The 23,418-nt window shown below is 32.7% G+C and overlaps 1 long non-coding RNA gene across 1 annotated transcript in view; it reads left to right on the forward strand.

Moving 5' to 3' along the window:
* The first annotated feature begins 8,502 nt into the window (after window positions 1-8,502).
* The window catches only part of LOC144221999 (uncharacterized), a 29,909-nt gene continuing 14,993 nt past the window's right edge, over window positions 8,503-23,418 (forward strand). Inside the window, exon 1 of the long non-coding RNA XR_013332252.1 lies at window positions 8,503-8,586. This is a non-coding gene — a long non-coding RNA (uncharacterized LOC144221999). The remainder of the gene's footprint in view (window positions 8,587-23,418) is intronic.

Below are 23,418 nucleotides of genomic sequence, written 5' to 3' on the forward strand. Positions count from 1 at the left end.
AGTGGACACAGATTGTTTCAGCTTGTAGCACCACAACTACCACCACCAATGTTACCAACCATAAATTGACTTTGCTGGCACTTTTGCTACAGATGATCCTGAAAACTGATATGACTACTGTTGAATTGAATCTTTTGTCTCTACTTATTTTAATCACTAAGCCAGATTAAAAGATCCACATAAACATGTCCAATGGGCAAAATTTTATACAGTGGGGGATTTCCCATATATAAGAATGGTATTAAATTTCTTGACAATAAAACAAGTGGAAACATCCACTACATTTCATGCTACAGTATGCCACAACCAGTATACACCATTTTTCTTCTAGAGGGCAATTCCAATTAAGCAGCAAAATGTATTCCTAAAAAAATGGAATGATATCTTCTCAAGCCTCAATTAACTAATTAAAAATTAATTACCTATCCAAAGAAGATGAAGGAAGAAAAAAAGGATATGATCAACCAAATACACAATATGTAAATATATCTCTTGCTGCATTCAAGTCCAAGTTCAAGATCTTTAGGTGATGTAGATATCCCCTCTGGTTTTAGTCCTTCTACTATCATGGTATTCTACAGCCTATCGGCAAAAATGTTGAGAAAAGGAAAGAGAAATTATTTAAAATGCTTGTACTTTGGGGCACCTGGGTGGCTTAGTCAGTTAAGCATTCAACTTCAGATCAGGTAATGATCTCATGGTTTGTGGGTTTGAAATCACATTGGGCTCTCTGCTGACAGCTCAGAGCCTGGAGCCTGCTTCAGATTCTGTGTCTCCCAATCTCCTTGCCCCTCCCTCACTCTTTCTTTTTATCTCTATCTCAAAAAATAAACAATAAAAATAAACAAACTACCTGAACTTTGATTTTTCAGCAATTATAAGCTCTTAGTGGTTGGATTTGTACAGAAGTAGAGTGAATTTTCATTGATATATTCCTCTGGATGTGACAGCACATAGAGAATCCAAGGGAATTACCTGAATTCCACTCATTTCCCTCCCTTGCTCTGCTCTTTAGAAACAACCATGTTTCCCCTGGATGGTCAAGATCAGTCATCCCAATCAATACTGTAACCCCATTGACTTCTACTGACTCAGAGGTTAAGAGAAAACCAAAAGATTAGGAGGTAATCTCAATTTCCATTTCAAAGGATATTGTTGTATATCTCCTGATGGAAGTATTTTTTCTTTGAGTATTGCATCTTCCAAAACTGAAGAACCCGTAGTTGCAGGGAAAGGAAGCAAAGTCTTTGTGAAAAGATCAGTAGTGCCATTGTGAGAGGTGTCTTTCTAATTTCCATCCTTTGACTTTAGAATGCATACATTCTGGTTATATAAGAGAGCTTACCACTTTCTGATGTCTGGTTTGGGTGCTAAACCCTTCTGGAGGGACAGAATCTCAAACTGGAAGGAATTTCATACTTCTGAAACCGTAGCAGCATCTTTAGTAAGCTATTACATATATCAATAAAGCTAACGTCTGCATATTTTATACATAATTAATAGAATATCTTTATCAGAAATAGGTTTTGGGGGGACATGATGGTGAATAATATATATTGCTGCTGGCAGAAAAAATACGGATGTAATTGCTCCTCTTTAAGATGGTTCCAAATTCTTTTTTCCTTCCTGTCATGTATGTGTCATTTTGCCAGTGAGAAGTGATATTTATTTCTTTCTTCTACTTAAATCAGGATGTCCTTAGTGACTTGATTGGGCAGTATAATCAACTGAAGTGATAGTTCAAACTGCTAAAGGTTGGTCGTATTAAGCCTTGCAACTTTTGATCAGATTCCTTGGAGTGCTTTTAGAACACTGAAGTAATTGACTTGGGGTATCGGCTACCTTTTAAGAAGACTACCCAGAAACCATTATACTATGATAAGCCCAATATATATAGAATCTCAAAGAGAAATACCATATGGAGAGAAAGGGGTGAGGGGCAGGGACACACTAAGGAACACTCAGGAGCCAGACATATGAATGAAGAAGCCACCTTGGAAGTGGATTCTCCAACATAAGCTCACCTCAGCTGGTGCTATATAACTTAGAAATGAACAGCCCAGGTATGAGGAATTTTGTTATGTAGCAACAGATGACTAGATAAGTGGTAGATAAGGAAATTCAATCCAAATATAGCATCTCTTCTCAGGAGAACATATTTCTAGCCCTTCACTGAAGGAAACGGTTTGGTATAATCAAGCTGACACCAAATGGCTTGTCCACTCAGGTTAATAGTACCATATCATCCTTGGGTTGCCCCTTGCCACTGAGCACTGAGAAGCAGCAGTGGCCAGGTTGGCGTGACATAGAGAATCCATGTTTTTGACCCCGTGCATTGTCTCCGTTGTTCCTATTTTACTTTGTTTGTGGGTGTACCAAACAAGCTGGGAGGACATGCTCACAGACTGAGTGTAAAGGTGATGTCAGTCACTCTTAACTCCCAGCTTGTTTGGGGGGCTCGGACTCACAAACCATGAGATCATGACCCAAGGCCAAACCAAAGTCAAACGCTTAAACGACTGAGCCACCTAGGTGCCCTGAACCTATTTTTTACAGTTATCCCTCAAAACATTGTTCAAGTCTCCTTCTCACCAGTCTTCTAAACTTATATCTTCTAAGTCCCTGTCAAAAATCATTAACTACTTCCTATGTGTGAATATAGATCCTTATCTCAAGATCCTGCTAATATAGATCCTTCTCTTTATTTCCAGAAACCTTAGCAATTCTCTGCTCAGATTTGTTTTCTTCGTTTATAGATCTTGAATTGAATTGAACCATAGCAACAATCTCCTTCCAAATGGTTTCAGTATGTCACAAAAAGGTATCAGTGAGCCAGATTCTAGGTTTTTTTTTTCCCAGTCAACTAGTCATATGAAATGACCCTTGAAATCATATGTGGGAAACTAAGGATGCAACTTAAGTTCTATCACTAGACCAAGATCTGTTTTTCAAAAGAAGAACATTATTTTCTAAAGAGGAAATACCTTGCCTCCAAAACCAGTGGCCCCCATTGTAAATCTCTTAGCAGGGATTTCTGCAGCCCTTTACAGCATCCCTCTCCATCTTAGACATTTTGATAATCAGAACATTTTGATATTTGTTAAGTACTAAGTAGCAATGCTGCTTACAGTTTTGCCCAAACCAGGTGGGAAACCTTGTACTGAAAGCCACCCAGGCGCCCCTCAAAGCTTCCAATTAGGGGATAAATGAGAACATCAGAATACTTAGCATTCAAAAATGAAGCAAAGTCTCCTATTTTACATCTTTATTAGTCATAGAAGTTGTAATATGCTGAATAGTTCTACACTTTACAGGGAATGTCTAATATTTCTCTGGAAAATAACCAGAAAATTTGAGTGCTGTCTTGGACCTCTAGCATGCATCTATCTTCTCAAAGAATTTAGGAACAGCTCTGCAGATTCATATAGTATTATTTAACTTAAATAATCATTTATAGTAATGTTTTATATAATTTTGGTATGACAAAGATACCTTTTATTTATAATGGTTTAAAGCCAGGTAAATTTTAGGACGAGGTGGGAAATGTATATTGCTGTGTATTTCAGATAAAAGGCAGCTAGTTATGTTATTGTCCATTTCTTGGACTAGAGATAAAAGTGCTTTTATCCTAATAAGCATATACTGATTGCCAGGAACTCTTTTATTTGCTCAAGTGATAAGTTCATACCATGAACAATAGCTGTAATTGCATTTTCAGGTGATTAATTGTAAAACAATCCACTGCTATTCTCAAATATAATCCATCCTCATACTGGAAAGTAGAAATGTGGATGTGATAAAAATCAATATCCTTGAACCCTACAATCCTTCAATATGACACTAATTCTTCTATTCCCCTTGAAGTTATAATATTGGAATTGAGTTGCTATTCACTGTTTCTTTAGTGGAGGTTCCAAATCTTTCCACTTGACTCTTCTACCATCATAACTATTATCTCTGTATCAAGCAAACATTGCCGGTGTTCTTCTAGTGAATAAAAATATTTATTCTAATAATCCTCACTGGGTATGGGAATAAATATAGTATGGATGATAGATATGAGTTAAACTACCATAAGGTGGATTTAGAACAAAATGACATTTATCTTCTGATTCCATTACACCTGCTCTGACCTATGGATCACAGAATTATTCTTAAATCTCTAGGAATTAGTATTATCTTAGAATCAATGTCTAATAATACCTCAAGGACCTGGATATTGCATGTAGTGTAAACAGGTCTAAAAGTGTTGAGAGAATAGCAGCATTACTTGTGGATGGTCAGAGAATTTCCATTTTTCTATTGTTATTGTATTGAGAGGTGGGAGGAAAGTCCCACCTGTGGATAATTTTTGTGCCCATGTGCTTCTGTTGAATAGAATAAAATGATCAGAATATCATCTAAAAAATTATCCACGTAGTAAATCAAGTAAATGTGTCTATTTCTGATTAATAGGGCCTAAACAGAAATAATTAACTTTATAATTTGTAAAGAATAAATATGTTTTCATAAATTTAGTATTAAAATACAGATCTTGGTTAGAACGTGTGTTACCTACTGATGCAAAATCTAAAGTTAAAAGGCTCACTAGCCTGCACACCGAATATCAGTGAATATAATCTTTATCAAAAAGGCAAATGAATGACATAAATAAGAGTATTTTCATTTTATTTCAGAATAATCAAGTGAAGTGTTGTTTTTTAGTAGCTACAAAATTCAGAAGCAGTCTTGATAATTCTAGAAGAGATTGAGCTTTGTTACCTAGATGGCTCAGGAGAGTTTATGCAAAGGTCTTTTGGCTCACTAAATATATTTTATAGTTATGCTATTATTTTAACAAATTTTACCACTCATACATTTGCTCTACTAGAACACTAGTGTAAATACATTGAGGACTCTATAAAGTAATTGCATACTCCAGGGGTTTAATTAATAACAAAGAAAATATATATTAATGACACAGGTTGTTTTCAATTAATAACTTATCTAAATTAATTATTACTTTGTAGGTAATATTAAATGTATATTGTTCAAAATATAACTAGACTTTCAAAATGAATAGGAAGAAAGTATTGTGTTCTACTTTTTAATGTATTTAATCCTAAAAGCTGAAAATAAAATTTATGAATTACAATACTTAAAGCCACATTTTATTAATATTAACAGTAAGTATTTCATTTAATTATTTCCCCCCTATTTATAGTCTGGCATATTATATTTGCTAAATAGCTATATTATCAAAGAGGCTTTTCTAATGTTAAACACCGAGTGAGAGTTCATCTTCTGAAATGTACAGTCAGTGACTGACTAAAGGGAAGAGTTAAACATTTCTTTTGTTTTCCATTTTGGTTTGTTTTTAAGAAGTTATACATTTCTGAAGGACAATAGGGTGTTAGTACCCCATGATTTCTCAGGTTGTTAAATAAGAATGTTAATAAACACAAAAGGACTACTGAGAATGCTTTCTTTCTCTGGATCCTTTAATTAACAAACATTTAATGTGTGTCCCTACTTACCAGTCTTTGTGGTAGGTTGTGGGCATGCATATTGTATAAAATAGATAACAGTTCCCACTCTCTTGCAGGTCATATCAACACCACTTTTTTTACTTTTGACGCTCTTCACTAAAACCTGTTTATTCTTTAAGTACCTTTTGAATCATTTTTCCCCCTCCATACCATTCAAGTAAAATTGATCTTACTGTATTTCCTAATGACACCTTACTTAGTAAATATATGAAATATATTTATGTCCTCATAGTATTTGATGGTTATGAATTTGACATTGTAGAAATGCTCTTGTGATTTCTGAAAATTTTTTAAAAATATTATTTCTTTTATTCTTAAACAATGATCATCTGTGTGCTTTTTTCTTTGCTTCTCTTCTTCCATTTGCCTCTTAGATGATTATGTTTTTACTCAAGACTTTTCTAAATGCTTTACTCTTTCTGTCTGTATACGTGCCCCTCTTTTTGCCTTAAAACCTGTAAATGAGGAGAAAATTCAGAAAATTCAGGAAAGCACACAACCCAAACTCACACAATTTTGATGTTCATTGATGCGTCTTTCATGGACTTAACATGAATAAAAAGGCAGCTTTTCCTGCTGAATTGCTTTCTAGTCCTCAAAGGAATGGATCTGATGTGTAATTGCAGTTCAGGAGAGGATGAGAACAACAAAGGAAATCTATGAATTATTCTCATGAGTCTTCTGGAACCCAGTGAAAGGATTTATTCTGAGAAATAAGCATGTGTGTATGTGAACAGAAGGAACCATATGCAGTGTAGGCTGAGGAAAATTTTGTGCCTGTAAAATTAGGTGAAGAAACAAAATATTTCACTGTGTAAGTGCTAGAACTTGAGGTGAAGTGCTTTAGTAGACTATTCGCTTACAAAATTCTCAGTGGCTTCTAAATTTTTTACACAGCTAATTTTATATGTGTTTCTTGATTTTGAATTTGTGATAATTCTGTACTTTACCTATTATTAAGGGTATTCCGAGAATTTTTTAAAAATATTATTTCTTTTATTCTTAAACCATTCTTAAGCAATTGGGAAGAAGGATCTGCCATTTTTTAAATCCTTAAAAGAATTGTCAACTTTCTCATTCTTAATTTCCCTCCTCTCATTCTCTGCTGTACGAGTGAATTGGCTTGTGCCCATCTTACTCCATGCTCACTACTCTCGTCACGGTCTGAACTGACTTCTGCACGCTGAATTCAATGTTCTGTTCTTGGTTCTCAACTCACTTGCCTTCTCAACAGTATTCAATACTTTATCACTGTCTCTTTGAAACACTTGCCTTGCCACGCTTCAAGGAATCAAATTCTCCTGTTTGTCTTTCTTTTTTAACTAGCTGCCCTTTTCCCAGTCCCTCCTTACCTTCTTGTTTCCTTGTTTCCAAGGCGGGGTCCTTGGATTTTTCATCCATACTCACTTGCACGGCAAATTTATTTGACTCTCAAATTAATATGTTAGCCCCATAATTTTCCTTTGAAATTCAGACGTGTTTACTCGAATGTGTCTTCAGTTTGTTCACTTCAAAATTAGGATTACACAATCTAAATTTGCAAACAGCCCCATCAACCTGTTACACCTTCCATCTTCTTTGTCTTAGATGTGGTTAAATATCTTAAACTGCCTGTAGCCATCTCTTTTGATCACATTGCATCCTATATTCAAAATATCTGGCTTCTTCTTCATTCAAAATATAACCGAATGAATCTACCTTCCACTTCTAACACTGGTTCCATCTTGGCAAGGCTGCTGTTACTTTTACCAAGATAGTTGTGATAACCTGCTATTTGGTCTTCCTGCTGAAAACCTGTTGCCTGCAGTCAATTCTTGGCACAGTTGAGAACTTTTCTTTTGTAAATATACATCAGTCTGTCACTCACGCTTTCCATTTTATTTAGAGTAAAATCCAAGTCTATATAATAATCTATAAAGCCTATGTATATAGGGATTCTTTATGTCTGTGACAGGTTTTTTTTTTCCTACTGCCTCCCTTGATGATTTATTTCTATTCACCCTGGCCTTTCTAGTTTTCCCGTGTCCTCCTTTCAAAGGTTCCCCTTGACTCTGGAGCTTTGTACTGGCTACTGGCTTTTATTCAAGTATCATGACTTGTTGCTTCATTTCTTTAATTTTTGCCAATATTTCACTGCCATTGAGGCCTCTTCTCACTACTTTTTTTTAAGTTTATTTATTTATTTTGAGAGAGACAGAAACAGCATGAGTGGGGAAAAGGCAGTGAGAGAGAGAGAGAGAGAGAGAGAGAATCCCAAGCAGGCTCTTTGCTGCCAGCACAGAACCCAAAGTGGGGCTTGAACTCACGAAACTGCGATATCATGACCTAAGCTGAAATCAAGAATCAGAGGCATAATCAACTGAGCCACCTATGTGCCCCTAATCTGACTACTTTTAAAATCACAAGACTCTTGGTATAACCTATTACTCTTGTTCTGTTTTGTGTTTTTCCATACCACATATAATATTTTAATTGTACTACCTAGCCTACCTAATTACTTTTTGTCTTCTCTAACACTGTAAGATCTATGATGTTAACCATTTTAATCTGTCTGTTTCCTGCTGAATCCTTGCTATTTGGTCTAATTCTTACTACATAATTGTTGAATAATTGAATTTATTGGAGGTCCTGAGATTAGAGACAACTCTCTAGATTATAAAGGACATTGGGGGAGGTACCACATTTGTCTTGTTCTTGGCCACATCATTTGTGCCTAACATAGCACCAAGAACATAAGAGACACCCTAGTAAATATCTGTTGATTTAATAAATTTCCTCTATAACAAGTGCTATAGACTGAATATTTGTATCCCCCCAATTCATATGTTGAAATTCTAACCCTTGAAGAAATGAGGCCTTTGGGAGGGTTGGGATTGTGATGTTTGAACCGTCATAAATGGGATTAATGTCCTCATAATAGAGGCCTGAGAAAATTCCCTTGCTCTTCACCATGTTAACTTGTACAGCTATCAGAGAATGGAGGCTGTTTCTCCACATGGAGATGAGAATGGTGGCCCTCACCAGATGTCAAATCTTTTGGTGCCATAACCTTGGATAAGTAAGTTTGTTATTTATTAAGTTACCCAGTTTATGGTATTTTTATTATGGAGTAGACTAAGAAAATAACTTAATTTAGCATATACATTGAATATATATTATATATACATCCATATTTTGGTACCAGAAATATTTGCCCAGATATTTATATTTGATTTTTTTACCTAATTAAAATTATATAAATACCTATGAAATAAAAATATTTTCCCCTGTAGTTTTAGAGATTTGAAATATATATAACATTTTATAATAGTTCTGTGGNATCTTGAAATTAATCAGGAAGAAAAATAGTGTGTAAATGTTAATGGGCACTTTACATATACAAACATCTAAAGACAATCTAATTTTAATATGATTAATCTCACATATTTAGGACCACTATAGATACAATCACAAAGAATCCAGTTAAAGTAAGATAAAACATGAAAAAACTACATCATTACTGAAAATAACAAAAGTCTACATGATTATAAATAGTAGTCATTGTGTAGTAGTTGCTTGTGTAGCAACTAAAGTTTCCAAACAAGTAATCAAACTCTATAATTAAATTATGCAATAAAAGGATGGAAATGGAGTTCATATAACAAGATTCTTCTTTTCTGGTATATTTGCTACTTTCTCCTTGGCCTGTCCCTTGATATTGTGTTCTGTTTTATGAATGTCACATTAGCTGATAAAAATCAACTGGAATCTGAAGAGAGTGGGAAACACCTGTCACATTGTTGAATTACTCTAAATGTTTCCTGTTAATGAATACTGCATTTCAAAATTATATCCATATGTTTTTGTCTTGGTCAATATAATGTCACATAAAATAATAGTTTGATCATTTAGTTTTGGTTTCTTTTTTAATTTGGAGATTTAAAAGTGAGACATTATATTCCTTAGTTAATGACACAGTTATTCAATTAGTTTATCGATTCATTTATTCTTGAAACATTTACTGAACATTTAGGAGCTATGTACTTTAGTAAACCATATTTGAAGATCACTTATTCTAGAGAAGTTTATAATCTAAAAGCAGAGGCATATATGTATACAACTATACATATACATATACATATATGTATATTCTAATTATACAATGCAGACAGAAGTGAGTTCAAAGGTGAAGGAATATAAAAACAGATGATAGGAATGAAGAGGAAGTACAGATTATATTGTATCAGAAGATATTAACTAATCTAATGATAAAGATTTATTTGCCCAAGCGCGAAAAGTCAGGAGTTTTAATGAAAGTATATAGTAAGCATTCATGTTAGGTGTTTGCCTAAAGGGATTCCATTTTTCCTTCTGGTATCTGGACTTGCTCTGAAGAAATTGAAGAAAGGAGGGAGTGTCTGTGGAGGGTCTTCTCTATCCGGGCTGTCAACTGCCCAGGCCCTAGGAGAGCTATTTGGAAATGAAGTTGATTCTCTTATGTCCCCCTAGATAGGCTAAAAGTTGGGAATTTTGAAGGAATCATACATTGACACTGAGCATTTAGAATGAATGAAGTCTGAAGTACCGGGTTAGAGTCTTGTGGTTCTTCAGTGGTACAAATGATAATCACTTTCATGATGGACATGGGGAAAAATGGGAGATTGCAAGGGGAGGATAGGAGAGTGAATGACAGAAGAGGTATTCATATAGTGAATGACAGAAGAGGCATTCATATATTTAAGACAGTGTCTGTTAGTCAATAAGTAAAGAGTATTTCAAGTTTTAACAATAAAAACACAGGTTTCCTCGCCATTGCCTAAATATCACCACTTTGAGGAAGAGTTTCCTATCATAATAGCAAGAGTGTCATTGAAGCTAACTTTCTAATACCTTTATTTAAAAGGTAGTAAATATGGATGAAATTTATCAAGAAATAGAATATATTTATGAAAATTTTTTGTAATGTCTGCTAAAATTTTCACTGCAAAACTTTTTTAAAAATTATTTATACAACAAACTCAAAGATGTAATTCTAATTCTAACAGTAATCTTTCATCCCACGCATAGACACACACAAGCAAATAAAGAATACAAAGAATTGCTATTTTGGTCAATAACGCCCATATTTGAATAACAAATAAAACTATATTCCTTTTTTACTATGTTGACATTTGGCTTGCTTCTTTTACCTAAATTGAGAAATACTCAATTTCAGATAAACTTAGCATGTTTACAAGTTACTTAAAAGTTGACCTCCATGATAGATATTTTATGAATATATAACTACAATATCAACATTTCATGAGAATAATAAACAAATAAATAACCATAGTATATTCATTATGAAATATACATTTTAGAAACAAATGCATTATTTTATTCACAGATTTCTTATTTATGACCACAAATGAATACCAGAGATATATCAATAGTGTTGATTTTTAATGTTTCCTAAGTTAACATTATTAGCTAGTGTTGAGAAGAATGTATCTTCTAGAATAGCATATTTTATTACCAAAATCTATCTTTTTAAATAATAAGTAGAAATTTTCAATACGTTCTGTCTTCCTTTAAGAAATTAATCTTTCCTTCCATGATAGGTTAATTTTCTGTTCTTTTTATCTTCAAAAGAGAGAGTTTGTAACTTCCCAGTATAATTTATTTTAGCAATATGTAAGAGATTATAATAGATGCAGTAGAAAACTTACTATGGTGTAAAAGTTTGTGAAATCCTTTCCTAAAATTTAGAGATGTGAATGATCATTCATGAATCAATCATGTACATTGTGTTTATATAGTATATATACTATATATGTATACATATATACATATATGTATATATATACTATATATGTATATATGTATACTATATATATACTATATATGTATATATATGTATACTATATATATACTATATATGTATATATATATATATTATAGGCAATAACTAAAACTATTCTTTTTGTAATTAAATTTTATTTATGAAGAGTAAAAATATTGTGACAGTGCTTTCAATAAACATAGTCATTATTATATGTAAATACAAACAATGTAAATAGTAATTTTCTTTTATTGTCATTCAAACAAAGTAAGGCCTAGTTTAAGACAGCTATATACTATAGAGTCACACTTTATTGGAAATATTGACTAAGATATCAATAGTTATGTCTTTTCCACTTATTTCAGACAGGTCTTCAATGTAATTTTTCTTTCCTGTCAATAGAGTTGGAGTAATAACAGAAATCTATTGTTTATATGATATATATGCAGTGCGTATGTATGAAGTCCCAGAAAGTGGTCTTCAAATTATTGATTATATTGCTCATTTGGGACATTGTTGTAGTGCCAGTTTCTAGACCCAATATCATGAGATTTCTGATCCTATGTGTCTAATGAAGTCTAAGGAACACACTGCATTTTGAGACACGCTGGCTTTATGGTGTATTAAAAAGCAAACACACACAAAAGGATAAAACATATGAATTAAGAATGAATCTTAGTTTTTCTTTTACTTAAAATCGTTTAAACAGAATTCTAATTGGTGAAGGATATAATATATAAAAATAAAAGAATTTTATCCTTTCATTCTCTTGAGGGAAAAATTTCAGTTGAAATTTTCAGTTCAGTGAACAAATATGGCTTAAATACTTTCTATGTAACAAGCGCTGAAAATATACAATTATGTCAGGATATTCAACTGGAAATAAAAGTATATTTTTTACATATGAATTTCTGTATAAATTAATTTCAGTCTTTTCTGTAACAATGTAGAATATAAAAACAAAAGAAAAATAGTCTTTTTTTCTTTTGTCTTTTAAATATGTTAGCTTCTTAATATATGCCAGTCAGTAATGGAAAGAAGAAAAAAAATTCATGATTAAGCCCACCCGATGAACTAAGAAACTCTAAAAAGAAGGCTGTTCCTGAATACAGATACTGCTTATATCTTTAAAAATATTTGCCTATGAAAAATTTAAACATTTTAAAGCTATGAAAAGTAATATGAGACAAACATAGATTTAGTGCTCATATTTTAACAAAAGTTAACTTTTTTGCCAAAGTCAAAGAAAAAATGAGAGTTCACTAGGAAGACAGGAAAGGAAACACTCCTAAAGATATAACCCTGAAGATTCACTGGGTTATGCCATCCTCTCACCTTGAGTGAAGATGAAAATCGACTTGCTTACAATCAAGGGTGATAAGAACGTCACTCCTATGAGTACATCGCATTGTGTAAGACTCCATAATAGTAGACTATAAAGAGAGGCTCTGCTATTGGCCTTGAAAAAGCAAGCTTCTAAAACCACTCCAGGATTGTGATAAATTAAGTTAGAAGTCTTCCTTTCAAGAACCTTGTATTTTTCTAATAATCAAAAATATATTCACATATTTAGTGTCATAATATAAATATGAATAATGCATGTTTCTTACATAATAGTTTATCATAACCGAAAGTATATTTATTGTGAATCTGCAGATATGCATTAAAACAAGGTTGAAGAAGAAACTAACACAATGTCAATAGAAATAACCAAATGAGCATGCAGTTCTATAGGTCTCAAAGCACATGATATTTCGTCTATTCAGAATAAATCCCTCTTGATCCCTCTTGATCCTGAATAGCTATTTATACTTGTACTCAGTTTTACAAATCACATATCTCCTTATCATTCAAGATTTCCGTAACTCTTCTGCAGTAACTGTGACTCCTACTCTTCCATATTTTCTTATCATGATGAACTTTTACCAGTATCTGAGATTATTGATTGATTCTTCTGAACAATTTCCATAAGAACTCAAGCTCTGTAAGAAAAAAGACTACATTTTTCATCACTAGTATCCTAGCTGTAGCATCTCAGACATGGTAGTCATTTAAGGAATGTTAGTTGAATGAATAGAAACCACAATCATACTGCTAAATTTCACTTGATGCCTGCTACAGCTGTAAGTGGTAATGATAGGAAAAACTCCTATGAATGTCCCCAAAGCAAAATATCATTGAAACAGTTTAGGGAAAAAAGTACTAGAGTTAGGATATAATTCTGGCATGAAAATAATGAAATCTGAGGTTTTTCACATACTTACTAAACATGAAAGAAAATATAGAGTGCCCTCTAAAACCTTAAATTTCATAATTTAGAATGCTTTCTAGGCCATTTCAGATTTTTTGAGAGAGGGAGAAAGAGTGAGATGTACAGGAGGGGACAGAAGGAGAGAGAGGAAGAGAATCTTAAGCACTGGATGTGGAGCATGATGTATGGTTTGATCTCACAACTGTGAGATTCTGACCTGAGTTGAAATCAAGAGTTGGATGCTTAACAAACTGATCTCCCCAGTCGCCCCTAGACTTTTTAAAAATTCATTCTTTATCATCTCCTATTTGCTGAATGGAATATATATATATATATATTTTTTTCTTAGTACATTTAGGATAAATAATGGCCACTCTTATAGCTTGTATCAGAAGAAAATGCCAAGGGATTCATCACATTTACTGCCTTAAAACAAATATAATGCTAATCAGATTAATTTATGTAAGGATAATTTTATATTTTGTCATTAATAATGTAAACCGATTTGTTAACTTCAGTTCAGTCATATGTATGTTTAAATATAAATGATCTATTTGCATTGTGATATTTTAGTTCTACATTTTTGAAAACAAACATTTGTGTTTCCATTGAAATAAAGATGAAAAGACTTGATGTGGCATTTTATGTTTATGAAGAAAAGTGAAACATGGAATGTGAGGGTCACTCATAATTATATATAACATGTGTGAAATATACCACTGTTAATCATGGAATGATAAAAAGAATAGATTGATTGCAATAATGAAAACATTATTATATTTATGAAAACATTATTCTATTTAATGTAGGTGGGTTATATAAACTACAAAAGCAGATTTCAGTTTTATTGAGAAATAATTGACATATAATACTGTGTAAGTTTAAGAAGTAGTGCTTGATGGTTTGATTTGCACATATTGTGAAATAATTACCAAAATAGATTTAGCTAACATCCATCATTTCCTATAAATATAATAAAATAAATAAATGAAAAAAATTCTCCTTGAGATGAGAACAGTTAGGATTTACTCTCTTAACTTTTCAATATATCATACAATGGTGTTAACTATAGTCATCATGTTGTACATTACATATTTAATACTTATTTATCTTATAACTGAAAGCTTGCACCTTTTGAGCATCTTCCTTCTCTCCTCCCTTCCCTCACCCTTTGCCTCTTATAAACACAAGTCTGATCTCCTTTTGTGTTTTTCTTTATTTAAAATTTTAAAAGATCGCCACATATAAGTGAGATCATACAGTGCTTGTCTTTTTATGTCCGATTTATTCCACTTAGCATAATGTATTCAAAGTCCATCCCTGTTGTTGCAAATAGTAGGCTTTCCTCATTTTTTATGGCTGAATAATATTTCATTGTATGTATATAACACAACTTTTTAAATCCATTCATCCATCAATGGACACTTAGGTTGTTTCCATGTATTGGGTATTATAAAAAAAATAGTACTGTGAACATGGGGGTGCAGCTATCTTTTTGAGTTAATGTTTCCATTTGGATATATACCCAGAAGTGGAATTTCTGGATCGTATGGTAGTTCTATTTTTAATTTGTTAGGATCCTCCATATTGTTTTCAATAATACCTGTACCAATTTATAATCCCAGCAACACTGCACAAGGGTTCCCTTTTCTTCACATTCATGCCAACATTTGTCTTTTTGATGATGGCTATTCCAGCAGGATTGGAGTGACATCTTACTGTGATTTTAATTTGTGTTTCCCTAATAACTCGTGATATTGAGCATCTTTTCATGTACATTTTGGCCTCTTGTATCCTCTTTTGGAAAAAGATCTACTCAGGTTCTTAGCCCATTTTTTTTTTAAATCAACAAGTGAGACAACATCAAACTTAAAGTCTTCTGCACAGGAAAAAAAGACAATAAATAAAATGAGAAGGAAGCCTATGGAATAGGAGAAAATATTTGCAAACCACATATTGAATAAGCGGTCAATATCCAAAATATAAAAACCTCATATAACTCAAAAACAATTGCAACCAAGGGCTAACAGTCCTCTGTATTATGGAAAACTATAGAATTACAATTATCCCTCCTAAATACTCACTGCTCATAAAACTAAATATCTATTTGAGACAGAATTTCATCAAGAATTATCTCCTGTAGCATGCATAGATTTTCTTCTCTTCTCTGTACTGTTACAATATCCATTTAAAGATCTTTATTTTTTGAGGTTTGTATTAATCATATTTCTCAGTTTATATGACTTATTTTCACTGGTAAATGCAAGGCTCCTCTCTAGTATTTTTGTTTATTTACCTATTTATATATTTATCTTTTAATTCACTGTTCTTTTTTATTGTCACTACCCACTCTTTTTTAAAAATTTTTTAATGTTTGCCTATTTTTTTTTACAAATAGTTTATTGTCAAGTTGTTTACCATATAACACCCAGTGCTCATCCCCACAAGTGCCCTCCTCCATGCCCATCTNTCGGGGTTCATGCTTGTGGTGGTGTCTCTGGTGTCTTCTTTCATTGTAAACTTCCCTCAGAGAGTCCCCCTCAGGGTTTCTTGTAGGGCTTGCTTAGTGGTGACAAATTCTTTCAATTTTTGTTTATTTGGAAAGACTTTTATCTCTCCTTCTATTTTGAATGACAGGCTTGCTGGATAGAGGATTCTTGGCTGCATAGTTTTTTCATTCATCACATTGAAAATCTGCCTTTCCTTTCTGGCCTTCCAAGTTTCAGTAGATAGGTCTGTCACCACCCTGATAGGTTTCCCTTTGTATGGTAGGGCCCTTTTCTCCCTAGCTGCTTTCAAAACTCTCTGTTTGTCCTTATATTTTGCCATTTTCACTATGATATGTCATGCCAAATATCGATTCAAATTATGTCTGAGGGGAGTTCTCTGTGCCTCTTGTATTTCAACGTTTACTTCCTTGCCCAGGTTGGGGAAGTTCTCTGCTATAATTTGTTCCAGGACTCCTTCAGCACCTTTCCCTCTCTCTTCCTCTTCTGGCATTCCTATGATATGGATATTGTTGCGTTTGACTGTATCTTTGAGCTCTCGAACTCTTCTTTCATGTTCCTGGATTAGTTTGTCTCTTTTTTTGTCAGTGTCTTGTTTTTCTATAATGGTGTCTTCTAAATCACTTATTCTCTTTTCTGCCTCTTCAATCCGTGCATTGGACACCTCCAGTTTATTATGTGTTTCATTTATCGCATTTTTTAATTCATCATGCCTATTTTTGTTCTCCATGTTGTTTGTAGCCATAGTTTCTTTGATATCCTCTATGCTTTTTGCAAGCCCAGCTATTACTTTTACGATTATTGTTCTAAAATCTTGTTCAGTTATGCTGCTTATATCTGTTTTGAGCGGTTCATTAGCTGTCAATTCTTCTTGGAATTTTTTGGAGGAGAGCTCTTTCATTTCATCATTTTGGTTAGCTTTCTGTCTCTTGTTAGTTTTAAGACATGTTATGCTCTCTGCATCTGTGAGTCCTGCTGTACCCAAGAAGACTCCTTGACTGTCCAGGTCTTAGCCCATGTTTTAACTTGGCTTTTTTTTTTTGGCTATTGAGTCGTATGAGTCGTATGAATCCTTTAAATATTTGAGCTGTTAACCTCTTATCAGATACATGGTTTGCAAATATTTTCCCATTCCATTGGTTTTATTTTCACTGTGTTCATCATTTCTTTCACTGTACAGAATCTTTTTACCCTGATGTAGTCCCACTTGTTTATGATTTTGTTGCCTGTACTTAAATGTGCCTTATTGTAAAAGTCATTACCAAGATCCATGTTGAGCTTTATTCTTTCATTTTCTTGTAGGAGTTTAAGGGTTTTAGGTTTTGTTTTCAGTATTTAATCCATCTCAAGTTAATTTTTGTTAGTTGAGTAAGATAGTGTTCCTGATTCATTCTTTTACATGTGAATATCCAACTGTCTTAGCAGTGTTCATTGAAGACTCTTGTCTGCATTGAGTATTCTTGGCCCCTTGTCAAATATTAGTTGGCTGTATATACTTGTGCTTATTTCTGGGCTCCTGCTTATGTAACATTGATCTATTTTTTTTATATGTGAGTAATGCTTCTATTGCTATGGTTGTTTGTTATAGCTTGAAATCAAGGGGTGTGGTGCCTTCTTCTTAGCCCTTCCTCATGATTTCATTAACTATTTGGGACGTTTTGTGATTCTCTATAAATTTTTTCTACTTCATTTTTGAGGTGACAACCTAAATTCAAATATATTAAGTAACCATCTACTAGATGGTGAGGAAATTAGAGTTTTTGATGTACTTTCAAGAATTTCTTTCAGAGGAGATAGTCTTTCCCATATCTGGCACCATGGGCATAAATGTACCCTCTCTTTATTAATTTCATTACTCCTGACTATATTTAAGGTACAAATAAATTTCTGCTCATAAACCTTAATTTCAAATAACATGTATCAGGACACTTTGATTTTTTTTTTTTTGTAAACTAAATTGCAATTCATAATTGAACCTAAAATTTTTTCTTCTAATTTTATTTTAGAGGAACTTTTGTCACTTATGCAGTAACTAATAAAGAAAAGTTCTACAGTCTATTCATTTAGACCAAGTAACAGTAATGTTGAATGAATCAAATACTCATTGAAGGTGACTGGGATGGAGTTTTAGGAAAATAAAAAATGTGTATTTTTATGTATACCTCTGTTCCTTCCCCTGGTGTCATCTACACAGTGGAACCATAAATTACAATCCATTCACTGCTTCATTTTGTGAGTAAAAAGGTGTGAGGATGTTCATTCATTTGGGAAATCAAATTGACTTCATAACACCATAGTGAAATAGTGGGAAATGCTACAGAGTTGCTGTTTTGAAAATATATTTAAATTTATGTATGCATTTTCAGAAATATCCATCTCATCTCTACACATTTAATAAAAGCAATTTATTCCAATATAAATCATTTTGCTGTCATTGTAATATCCTCAGGAAATAGTTCAAATTTAGTTGATGTTCTAATATGGGAAACTGAGGCATCATGAAATTAACTTGAGTGCAGTTTTGCTTCTCTTTTTTTTCTTCTAGTGTATAGGAAAAGAGAACATAGTTTGCTGTCATCCTGCATATTCTGTCCTATTCAGAAAAACTCATGCCTACATCTGTTGACAAATCCTGGATCATTTACATACATGCTTTCACATATTTAGTATCTAGGACATAAAATCATCCACCTATAGCTTAGACAGTAATAGTTAACATATTTGAAAATAAACTCTTGATTCTTTTCTCTAAAATCTATGCTGTGTAGTCTTTTCCATATTTGTCCTCCCAGTTTTTCAGAAAATAATATTTTCAAATATATACACGTTCAACTCATTCTTGACTCCTCTCATACTTCACATGCTATTAGTCATGAAATAGTGTTGACTTTACCTTGAAGAACTAGTCAGGATCCAACCTCTTCCCATCACTTCACTCATCATGTATATTCATCACTGCAACCCTGTTAGCATCCTAAAGATATTAAGCTGAACAAAATCTTACAGTCTATTAAGAAGTAGTGAGGCTGTGGCCATAACAACAAGACGCCTGACCAGGGTAGTATATAAAAGTAAAGTTTAATTTCTAAGATTATAAAGGGCAGCAATAAAAATAAAGAACAAAATATAAAGGGCAGACTCAACATAAAATTTATTTTTTATTCTTATACTTTAATTAAGATGATTGATGAAATTCAGAAAGTATTCTTTTTGTATTTGTATAAGCACCTGGCTGATTTGTATTTAACACGTGCTCAGTGTGTATTCACAGATAAACTTTAGCTCAGTTTCTTGATAAATATCTGTCGAATATTTTAAAACATGCGCCAATATTGACACTAAGGTGTTTTCACATAATGCTTCTTCTTATGATCACAACAGCCCTGCAGATTTCTATTACTATTCACTCCTCATTACCCAGGAAGCTACTATCTTTTCTCTATGTACATGTAATCCTAATCCTCTGTGTAAAGGTTTGGCAAACTTTTCTGGTTTAGAGTCAGATAGTATATATCAATATAGAATTTTACTTTGCTTGCCATGTAGTCTCTGTTGCAACTACACAACTCTGGCAGTGTGCAGAGAAAGCACTTGTAGTAAATAAGTGTTAGTGAATGGATGGGTCTGAGTTCCAAGCTAACTTTATTTACAAAATTAGATGGCTGGCCAGATTTGGCCCATAGGCCATAGCTGGTTGACTGCTGTACATTATAAAGGTTATGGCAATTCCAGTTATATAGAAAGTACCCTCAAAATGTTATTGAATTAATGCTTACATTCGTTTGGTAAGTTCATATAGTTTTACAATCTGGGAGGAATAAGGATTTCTAAAAAGCATCCTGAAATTTTAGAAATTAAATCAATGAGAAAGTAAGTGAATATACCAAATATTTACTTTAGCCTTCTAAAGAATTATATTAAGTAATATAATATGTATCATTCACATTTCTCTATATAAAAATAATTGATGAAACTTAGCTTATAGCCTTTTAAATTAATTTCAATAGACATAAGCCTATACAATATGCTTATAAGAAAAATTATAAGTTGACATGTTTGCTATAATTCAAAAAAATGAACTGATATAGCAAAACATCAAATGATTTTATCTTCCATTTTATGTATGATTTAGAGTAAATATAACACATATTCATATGCCATGTTCAGGATATACCTTTGTTATATTTTTTATTATTAAGTATAAAAATAGAAGCAGAATAATTTTGGTCATGAAAATTGATAGACATTTTAAATATCATTTTCCAACATATGATACTATTTGTAGAAACATTCTTTACGTTGGAACAGCTAAGTGTACTTAATTGATTATTTATGTGTTTAATATGCCGTAACTAGGGGCATGTGTTTATGGTGGCTATCTAGTTTTTGATTATTAAGGACGTTATAAGTTCCATATGCTTAAATGCAGAAAACAGAGCAGCCAAATTCAAAGGCTTATGAGTAGTGAAAAATAAACTAGCTGTTCATATACCCCTGGGGCTATGAATTAGTTACTGTGTATTTCAGTCCTTTACTTTAGGTATACTTTTGAAATGTATTGTATATGATTTGTATTGAAAATCTTGGGTGTTACATTGATTTTATTCAAGGATTACAGTTCATCCAACTTCAGAGTTGTTATCTTGGTATCTAAAATTTCTAAAATTGCTTGCCAAGTTCTAACAACAAGCTGTATAATCCCAGATCAGACAGTGTCTCCTGTGTATTATCCAACAACAAATTGGGTAGAGTAGAATATTGATAAATTAAGTGTCAGAGTAAGCATTTTTATGTACAATACAGATTTATCATTAGGATATATTTAATCATTAAAAGCAACCTTCTCTTTCTTAATTTTTTCCTTATTTGAACTTTACAATTTTTAGACTTAACACAGTTAATGCCACCTAAATTTCTTACTAATTAATTTCATAGCAAGTGTTCATTCATTAACATGATGCTGTATCCCTAATTCATATTCCAAATTTGATCTACATTTCAATATGATTTGAAAAGAGGAGATTTGGTAGAATTATTAATGTAGATTTCTTTTATAAAGGCCAGACAAAGGGAAATCTCTTACCCTCAATAACAGTCCACAATCATTTTCAATGTTTTGCTTAAAGTTTGGGAGAGAAATATTATCAACTCTTTTAATCAAAAGCATGAACAATAATGATAGGTCTCTTAGTTAAAGGTAAGTATATAATACAGTCAATATAGACATAGAGGTGAGAAAGTCACAAGAATATTAAGGTTTGTTATGCCTTCTTGTATAAAGGAATACAAGAATAGCACAGGAAAAGAGTAAGAAATAATGATTGATGCATATGGTACTTTTCAGATTGTGGATGTTATATTCTTTATTTTTTATTATTTTTGTAACATTATTATTATTGTCATTGTTGTTGTAGTAGTTTTATGGATTGAATTGTGCCCCCCTCTCAAATTAAAATGTTGAAGCCCTTTATCCCCAATGTGACAGTGTTTGTAGTTAGGGTCTTTTAGGGTGTGATTAAGGTTAAATATAGTCCTATAATCCAATAGGACTGGTATCCTGATAAGAGGATAAAGAGACACCAGAGATGTACACATAAAGAAAAGATCACATGCAGAATACAGTGAGAATGCGACCTTCTGCAAGCCAAGGAGAGAGGCTTTGGGAGAAACCAAGCCTGCTGAGACCTTGATCTTGGACTACTAGCTTCCATAATAGTGAGAAAATAAAGATCTTAAGCATATGCCATGCTTTAAATACCTAGTCTGTGATGGTTTGTTAGGGCAGCCATTGTAGACTAATTCAATTGGTGTATAACATATATATGGGATTAAGTATTGCTTGATGACTTTTCATATAGAATATAACCCATGAAACCACTCCACATATTAAATTACATAAATTTATCAGCACCTCAGATACTCCATCAAGTATCTTCCGATTCACTTCATCACCAAAGGTAACCATTTGTTTACCTTGTTCTTGAACCTCACCCCCAACACACAAATAAAGCCTGAGTTGTATACAATATATATCAGTATACAATAAGTACTCTGTTATCTCTAACTTACTTAACTCAACACTGTGCTTCTAAAATTCATTTGATTTGTTGTTCATTTCTGTATTTTACTCATTCTCATTGTCTTTTATCATCTATTAGATGAATATAACACATACATTTATTCATTCTACTATTGATGGACATTTCAGTTTGGGACTATTACAAATAGTCCTTCTTTGATTATTCATGTGTGTGTGTGTATGTGTGTGTATCCTTAGCTGCACAGATGTACACAGTTATAACTGATACAGCTAATATAAATATACATATATTAGGTATATAAATAGAACTAAAATTGCTGGGTTCATATATTTTTGACTAGATTTACAGTATTATTGCTTCAATTGTGACAATGACCAAAGCTGGAAGAAGAGACACAGGAGTGTGGAATCTTGTCTTGTTCTGTTATGAGGATTTTACTGTAATGCTACCTATTTTTTTATTAGAAATAGTGCTATTGGTTTAAAGTCATTAGAAATGATACTAAGATCACATATGAGAAAGTGTGTGTGTGTGTGTGTGTGTGTGTGTGTGTGTGTGTGTAATTAGGTTTGGAATGTGAGAATAAGCCATGCAGAAATTTAATCTCTTCTGAATCACTTTCTTCTATATTTCAGTCTACATTTGTTGTACTTTATATTTTTTTTTAACATTTTTATTAATTTTTGAGAGACTGAGAGAGACAGAGCATGAGCAGAGGAGAGAGACAGAGAGAGAGAGGGGAAATACAGAATCTGAAGTAAGCCCCAGACTCTAAACTGTCAGCACAGAGTCCAAGAAAGGGTTTGAACTCATGGACCACAAGATCATGACCTGAATCGAAGTCGGACACTTTAACTGACTGAGCCACTCAGGTGTCCCCACATATTTTGTATTTTAGAACCTTTATTGTCATGTCCACATATGTTAATTTCTAGGTCTCCTCAATCACCATGCTACTATCATGCATAGCCATTATCATATCAGTGTTTGCATCAATGTTGGAGGATAAGGTAGGATGTAGGAACCATGTCTCTTAATTTGAAATTATGAGTTATTATTTAGTAAAAGCCCAAACTAAAAGTTTCATTGAATAATTTAAAATATTTCATAATTGAAGTTTTAAAAAATGTAAAAAAATAAAATAAAATGCTTAATAAAACCCAGCTTCCCTTCTTTACCTTGTTTTTTATCAGACCTTCATTGACTGTCATCTTAATGATTGAATCTTTTTTGTTTGTTTTCAGATTGATCTATCCCAAGTTTCTCCTTACCAGTATTTTCATTTAATTTG

This window comes from Crocuta crocuta, unplaced genomic scaffold (genome assembly GCF_008692635.1).
Source record: "Crocuta crocuta isolate KB4526 unplaced genomic scaffold, BGI_CrCroc_1.0 scaffold376, whole genome shotgun sequence".
Taxonomy (NCBI): Eukaryota; Metazoa; Chordata; class Mammalia; order Carnivora; family Hyaenidae; genus Crocuta; species Crocuta crocuta.